An 8,135-nucleotide genomic window follows, 5' to 3' on the forward strand; every position below is an offset into this window, starting at 1 on the left:
CCGACAGAGAGCTGTGACAGTTCCGTGAATCCTCCTCCATCACAGGAAACACAGAATTGAACTGCCCCTATTCTTCCTTGAGCAGCAACCTGTTTCTCTGTTGCCAGTTCTCTGTAGGGCGACACAGCTTGATCAGAGAGATAACAGACCTGACCGTCAGCTGACCCCTAGCCGCTGCTGTGAACTTGGCCACCCAGAGAACAGTTTCTAGCTGACTGTGCCAGGAAAGTTTGGATGGGAAGAGGGGAGGGAGAACTATTCATCCAAATCATATTTGCTAATGATCCAGATCACAGCATCGCATATGGACAATCTAAAACCTGGATTCTTTTTTAAGGGACTGCCTAGTTTGCAGCACTGGCCAGTTCACGAGCACAGTGTTTTGATTTTGGTGGAAAGCGGTGACTCCAAGTTTATGAACTTCTATATTCTTGTCATTTAAATGTTTTCCAAGCTGTTTAACTGTAGCATTTAAGGATGTATTGTGCAGGTCTGCCTGGGCCCTTTCACTTGATCCAGCATTTAAAAAAAAAAAAGAAAATCCAAGAAGGCGGCAGACTGTATTTTTACATAAGCTAAAGCTGACATGATTAAAATGAAAGTTTCTTATCACTGTTTAACCATAACCTGCAGCGTAACGCAGATAGGGTAATGGTGTTAAGATACAGCATGTCTTGTCTTAGCAACAGCATAAGGCAGGAATCTTGAGTCACTTCCGCCTCATAAGATGACAGACAAAGTTCTCTCCAAAAGCATCTGGCAGTACAGGGAGCACTTGGGTAATGTGAGGAATGAGACAGTTTACTGTTACCCATTGTATCAGATAATTTTTAAAGCCTGTATATGCACTGAAAGTTTCCAATAAACCCCAATCTGAATGAACACGACTGAGTTGTTGGTGCAAATTGTGTCAGAAGCTGAGCGGCACAAGACAGAAGTGCAGGGCCAGGGTTATAGACCTAAGCAGGGCAGGTGAAGTGGTATAGGACAGGTCAGGAGACTTAAGTGCAGCAGCAGGCTCCAGAGCTTCAGCATTGGGAATTTGTCCATGCGGAGAGCTCGCAGAGGTGTGGTCAGAGAGCCTTCCTGCCCACACAACCCAGGCTGTCAAGCAGGCTGTCAGTGCGGGTCTGAAGACAACTGTCACTCCCAGGTTACCTCCCACAGCCATCCTCTACAACACGTGAACGTGTACCGTCTCCCAAAGGCTGATGACAGACCTGACCACCAGCAGGTCAGATGAGCGCATTATCCAAGCGCAGGTTGCTGAAGGTGCCTGCGTAGAGTGTGGGCGAGTACAGACCATCTGGCTGCAGTAAAAGGCAGACTGTGAGAGGAAGCGAGAAGCTGAGAGAGGGCTGAATAACTTGTCTTGCAAGGAGGAACAGGCACTGCCAAAGAGTAGCATTTCACAGAGGACTGAGGGAGGGAGGGAGGGAGGGAGGGAGGAGCAGAGCTGGGGGGTGAGCTACCAAAATAGTGTCCCAGTGCACCCATCAGCTACGCTTGGTGCTAACAGCAGCGAGCTGTGGCAGCACAGCAGCAGCAATCCACTTTCTCTTAGCACACTCTGCCCTTGGGAAGCCTCTCCCATGTAGTGCCTAACAGCTCCTGGAACATCTCTTGTTACGTGCCTAACACCACCTCCAAACCAGCCCTTATTCTCCCATGATACTGGTGGCCTTTTCCTAAGCCGACTTCCTCCTCACCAGGGCTCGGCAATAAACACAGCAGGGAAAGTCTCAGCCCACCCTCTGTCTGGATTCACGATGTAAGGAGGGTTTTGACACAGAGGAGGAGAGCCAAGGACACAAGGGCTTTCTCAGCTACAGAGGAGGTTAGCATTACAGCCAGCTGGAGACAGGACACACTGCAGCTGTACAGGGAGTAGCAGGAGAAAGGAGCAGTGGAGTGGATGAGCCCGCATGCAGACTGGTCTATGCTCTAGCAACAAGCTGAGCAGACAGTGAGTCTGTACCCCTCACAGCTAAAAGGGTCCCCCATACCACTGGCTACTCAGGGGTGCATCTGACTTACTGAACTGCAGATTCTTCCTTTCCCAGCAATGCCACACTTGCACATTTTGTCCTTGAGGCTCACAGCTCCCACTTACCCCAGTGCCCACTCACCGTCCATGAAAATAATGCTGCTTATGTGGAGCATAACACCCTGAAAGAACTTGCACTCAACGCTTACTTTTGAAGCTGGCCTTTGTCTCCAATACTCTTGCCTTCTAGCATTTTCCTTATTAGAAACAGCTTTGGAATACATTCTCCTGCTAAGATACCATCTCTGCTGGACAATTCCAGCAGGAAGCAGCCAAAAGATAATCCAGGAGGAGCTGTGCTTTGACATCCCTGTGCCCTTCCCTACTGCTAATTCAACACTAGCACAGAGCTGAAGCCTGAGCTGGATCCAGCTAAGGGATATGGACGATGTTCAGGGATTGAGCGCATTTATACTGAGCGTGATAGTCTGAATCAAAGGGGAGATGAGAAGCCCCTTGACATTCCCACTGAATCCACACCTGGCTAAACGAAGTCATACCTCCTTGGCAAGGCTGTGCCTGATGATGCTGTTGACAGACTACGCAGAACACGCCTAAAATCCCTGGCATGATGTTAGTGTTTTGCAAACAAAAGCTCTAGCAAACACTTCCCAGCAGGAGGGTGACACACCGGAGAGCTTGCTAGACTGAGTAACAGCTTCAGCCTGCAGCTGTGCCAGAGCACCTCTCCTGGTCTGGCACTTGGTGGGATACAGATGTCAATACCTTTACGGTGGTCATCAGCCCACGCTCTCACAGCTCAGGCACGCTCCTGCCTGTCACCTCCCTGCTTTTCTTAGCAAGAGAGGGAGGTGGCTGCACAGCCAGACTTTCCTTCTGCACAGGAAAGGGGCAGGATTTTCACTTTGGTACAACAGCAAACGCAAAGCGCCAAAGTGGTTGCAAACTCCCCTACTCCCCAACCCTGCTCTCCAGAGCGCTTACATACTTTCCCAAAAACCTTGTCCACAGAAGTATCTTGTCAGTAAATCAGTTCACCAGCATCTTCAAAGTTGCCCAGCTCAAACTGGATTTCAAACAGTGCCCAAATGAAGCAATTTCCTCTACTTCCCTCCAGGCAAACAAGACTGTAGCTGGGGACAGTAGGTAGCCTGGGAAGGGTCCATGAACCACCAGTCTCATCCTCAACTCCCGTCTTTGCAGACCTGCTGTGCATTACGGACAACGGCCACAGTAGCACATCTTGGCCTTTCGCAGCACATACCTGAGCTGCCACTCCAGACATGCTCCTGCTGTGCAGGGGCAGCGCGGTAAGCCACAAAGGGAAAAAATAAAAGCCAGGGAGAAACAGTAGACCTGTCTGTCTGGAGCACTGGAGTTCATCAAGCTGGTGGCTGCTGGGCTGTCAGAAGTCTGACACCTTTCTGCACACGCCACTCTTGCCCAGCTACAAACCTGGTTCACTGTTAGTGTAAGGACCTTGTTGTCAGCAAAGGCAAAGTAATCTTCAAAGAGAATGAGCTGAACAGCAGACAGAAGTGCCACCCAGGCAAATCAGAGCAGAACTCTGGGAACAATCAAAGGCACCTGTGATTCTACTCATTAAAAGTCATCTTGTCTTTCAGCAGATGTCCCAAGATACCAACAGAATCAAAGGCTACATCTCTTCCTGCTATCTGCACAGAAATATCCACATAATTTCCAATCATGGTTTAGAAGAGTGTTTAAAACAAGAGATTCTTCCTTTTTGGGGTTCTGGATGTATTGTTTGGTCAGGTGTAGGAGGGAAAGCAAGACATTGAAATGAAAAGCCTAGGAACCTGATCAGATACTGATAATGGATTGCTCATGGGGTGCAAGGCCCCAGTTCAAATCCCCACTGGGGGGAATATGCCTAGTTTCCAGGATGGTGAGAACTGCCAGAAGGTCTCTGTTTCATCCCAACACCAAACCCAAAGGTCAACTTTTGGCCAACTGGAAGAACACTTGTTTCCTACCTTCTCCTCACCCTGTTGCTCCCTTATTCTCAAGTCCAGGTCACAGCTAAATAGCCATGATATAAAGGCAGCTTTTGGTCATTTGAGCTGGCTGAGTGTGTTGGCATAAATCGACAGGTCACTCCACAGATAATTTCTCGTAATTTATTTTGATTCATAATTGCATCCATTTGGAAACACTGAATACGATGCAAAATGGACACAAACACACACACCAGTCCTTTCAACAAAGCTCACAAATGTGTTTCACAAAGTTTCTTCCTAAAGCTTAGGGTGAATAAAAAAAAACCAACCCAAAACACCCCACTCTCCAAAGTAGACAGTTCTTCCAGAACCCATAACTCTTCACTTCATCATTAGAGGAGTTCCATACGGACAAGATCTTGGGAGGCTGAATTCCCGCATTCCAGAAAGCACCTTGCCTGTCCACAGAAAGATCTGTACTGTACAAACATTCCGATAGTGGAAGAAAATCCTAGGAAACTGTAGAGTTCTTCACTGGAAGCAATACAGGAAAACACATCCACAATCACACACACTTCCTGCCCTAATGAGGCAATATACATTCATATAGAAGGAAAAAAACAAGCACATTATTAAGACATTAGGCAGTGAGGCAGTATCCATTTTATCTTCAGAAGAAATTTTACAGCAAATGGTTTCATTAAGACACTTGAAAGCAACCTACTTTGAAGAAAAAAAAGCACCATCATAGCATGAAGGCTGAAATATGATTAGGAGTCACAAGCAGTGCCAACTCAGGCTCACCAGTGACTTTTGTCATTTGAGGACAAGTTAAATAGAGAAACAGTCAACGTGGGGACCTGTGACTTGCCTACAAAAAAGCACTATGTAAGAAGACACAGTTAAAGAGTGCCAAGCCACCATCTACAAGGTGTATCTAATGATGCACAGTTCTTTGTACAGTCACCGAAGAGTAGGGCACTGGCATTTGGACACGGAGGGTTTAATACGACAACAGCAGCAACATCAGAACCTGGCCCCTTAAGAGCTGCCCTGGCCTGCAGAAGTCCACAGTATTTGTGAAACAACAAACATCTCTTAAAAGGTCACGATTAAAGCAGGATAAACTAACTTCCAAGTGTGGGTGGAGAAACAAAGCTAGCTATTACCAAAATCCCACCCTGCTTCTGACCAGCTCTGCATCCTCCCTTCTTACACAGGAAAAACTTTTCAAGGGCCAGCAGGGTACTGTCTTCTGCACCGCCCGGTACGTGCACAGAGTTTTACAGGTGAGACACCAGTCCCTGCCTCAAGGCCACACACCCGACCCACAAGTCACCTGTCAAATGCAGCCTGCTCACACTGCTCCCAGGCCCAGGCAGCACGGATCCAGGCAGCTAGTAAGGGCTGGGCCGTTAGGTGAGCTTGAGGACTGACTCTTTATGCCTAGGTTTTAACACTTGCCTACCAGAGTGGCCAATAACAAGCTCAGCAAGAAAATACACAGAATTTGTCCTTTAGTGCACAAGGGATCACAAGTCTGCCCGTGCTATAGGTGCGTAAGGGAGCATTAGCCTTTAAGGGCTTCTAGCTAATTCTCAGGGCTATTAAAAGGAGAGCTCCAAACTATGCATGAAGCTCATGACTCTTCGGGCTTTTAGATAGCCTGTAACTTTATACTTCCCATCTCCCAAGGCATTCACAAGGTAAATCCTCTCGGGAAGAAGACAAGATAGTAAACAAAAGCCACTCCTTAAACAAAAAGTCACCACTGCTATGCAGATTACAGTCACATGAACTTCCTGTTCACTGGGGAATCAGCACTGCATTCTCCTCCTAAAAAAAACCCCCAGCCTTGCAAACCTCTTAGGTTCCAGTTCCCTGTGGAGGAGCGCAAAAATAAGATTTACTTTGTTCTACCCCCACTATATCGGAGTGGCCTTGACCAAGGTATAGGAAATGTTACATTAGCCCAAGGTCCTTTGCTCCTAAGCTGCACTCCAAAGTTCACGCTGCCTGGGAGAACACCACTGAGTCAGTCTTGGTGTAAGCAGTACACATGAAATCTCCCATGCCAGAGCTCACTAAGAGACAGACAGGCTGCACAGTAGTACCCAATCTCTGCATGTGGCTGGAAACGAGCACAGCTGGGTCACACACTGCCAGGGAAATGATCTGCCATGTGCTCTGCTTCCTCCCAGCCAGAAGTAGCAGGACTCCAAGAAGCCACTTATCTCAATTCTGTGAATACTCCCAGAGCTTGTCCAGCTCACAGACATGTGATTGACTTCCGCACATGTAATTCACAGGGACAGAGAAGCTGGCTACCTCCGCTGCAGGGTTTCAATTAGCCCAGGAGGTCATTCCACCTTAATCTTCCCAAGCACCACCAGAACGAGACGAGAGATCACACACCTGCTAGTCCACAGTATCCTTGTCTGCAGGGTTGCTAAGCTCCAGTTCATCTCAGCAGGCACCACAAGATGTGTACGTGTCATGGAAACATTTACAGACAACTCATGCGGAGGAGAGGTCTTCGTGTGAATCTAAACTTCTAGGCTCAGCCTCCAAGGTCCAAACAGTCAGAAGGTCATAGAAGAACTGTTAGCACAGTCCAACTGGGTGCCTTTTTCATCACATCGGGGCCAGGAAAAGTGGTCAGAAACCCCTTAGTCTGTTCGGTTAGGGGCAGGAAGCAAGAACGTAAGCAAGACCCTTTTACCTCCTTACAAAGGATTGCTCACTGGATGAAAAAGGCTAAGAAGGTACAAGGGACACCCAACAAATCAGTAACTCTTTCTGCACAGCCACATTCCAAGTGCAGCTGCTCCTCAACTATTTGCTGGTTATAGAAAGCACCACTTGAGGAAAACAAAGCATGCTAAGAGGGACATGGTCTTCACCTTAAACTGGGATGTGATCAGGAGCGCACACACCAAATATGGCAGGGATCTCAAGGGACACTCCCAACCCTGCTACCTTTTGTCAACATGTGCCATCCATCCATTCTTCAGAGACAACACACAGCAGCGCACAGTGAATTTAGACAACACCCCCCAGCTGCCTGCCACGCAAGTGGAGTCAGGGTTAGTTATGATTTGTGCATGCTGCACACACATCTGAAGACACCAGTAGCTAGGACCAGGCTCTTTCCTCTGCTCCTGAATTTTAGACTGAACCCGTAACTCTCACGCCATGGTTCCAGGCTTTTCCAGCCAGCCAGATCATTCATGTTACTGCAGGGACAACGACATACATCAAGATTTTAAAACAAAAATGAAAAAAAGAAAAACAAAACCAAACCACCCACACAAACGAGAAACCATCACCACCAAAACCTTGTGATTTCAGCTGAAGCTCAAGTCTAGGCAATAATACAGTTGCAGGCTAATGAGGAACAAGAGGCATTCTTGCAGAACACATTTAATACATTCATTCACCTGCCAGTGCAGATCATCTACCCCAAAACCAGACAGCTCCAACACATCCTCTCCCTCCATACACAGAGGTCAAACTGTTCCTTAGGTTCCCGTCTTGAGAAAACACATCTACAGTCAGACAGCTCCACAGTGACTGGACTGCGAGGAGGCAGGATCACTATGTTACTAGCAACCCAAGGTACCCAAACCGGCTGTTAGCAGAATTGTCTGCTCTCCCACAGACTCCCTTCTCCCAAAGAGGAATGGGGAAAGGTAGTTTCCATAAATCTACGGCAACCCTGGACAGCACTCTTGTTTTGCCCTCAGAGCCCACTGTTACATGCTGCTTCAAAACATCTCCTTCTTACTTGGTATATTTACCTGCTGTCTCATGTCACAATCCATGATCAGAGCAGAAACACTTTGAAGGAGATGAGCTGAGCCTTCAAACCAACACAGACCCAGCTTGCAAAAAGAATGACAAGATTGAAGATGACAGCGTCTCCTCACCCAGTCAGACAGAGAGGGATGGAATAACAACTGTAGGGATCAAGAGGTGAATGGATCTTACAAAGCCCCACAGGAATGTTGCTCACAAAGGCACTTAGTACAAGCATGTATACAGCTGAATGGAATAGAAGATAGTAAATAAAGAAATAAATGCACAGGAGAGGAGAAAGCTGCCCAGTGACTGCCTAGACAGTTTTTTTTCGCCCAAGAGCCTGGCTTCTGCAGTGGTCCATCTGC

The sequence above is a fragment of the Buceros rhinoceros genome, unplaced genomic scaffold (genome assembly GCF_000710305.1).
Source record: "Buceros rhinoceros silvestris isolate BGI_N320 unplaced genomic scaffold, ASM71030v1 scaffold38629, whole genome shotgun sequence".
In the NCBI taxonomy this organism is placed as follows: Eukaryota; Metazoa; Chordata; class Aves; order Bucerotiformes; family Bucerotidae; genus Buceros; species Buceros rhinoceros.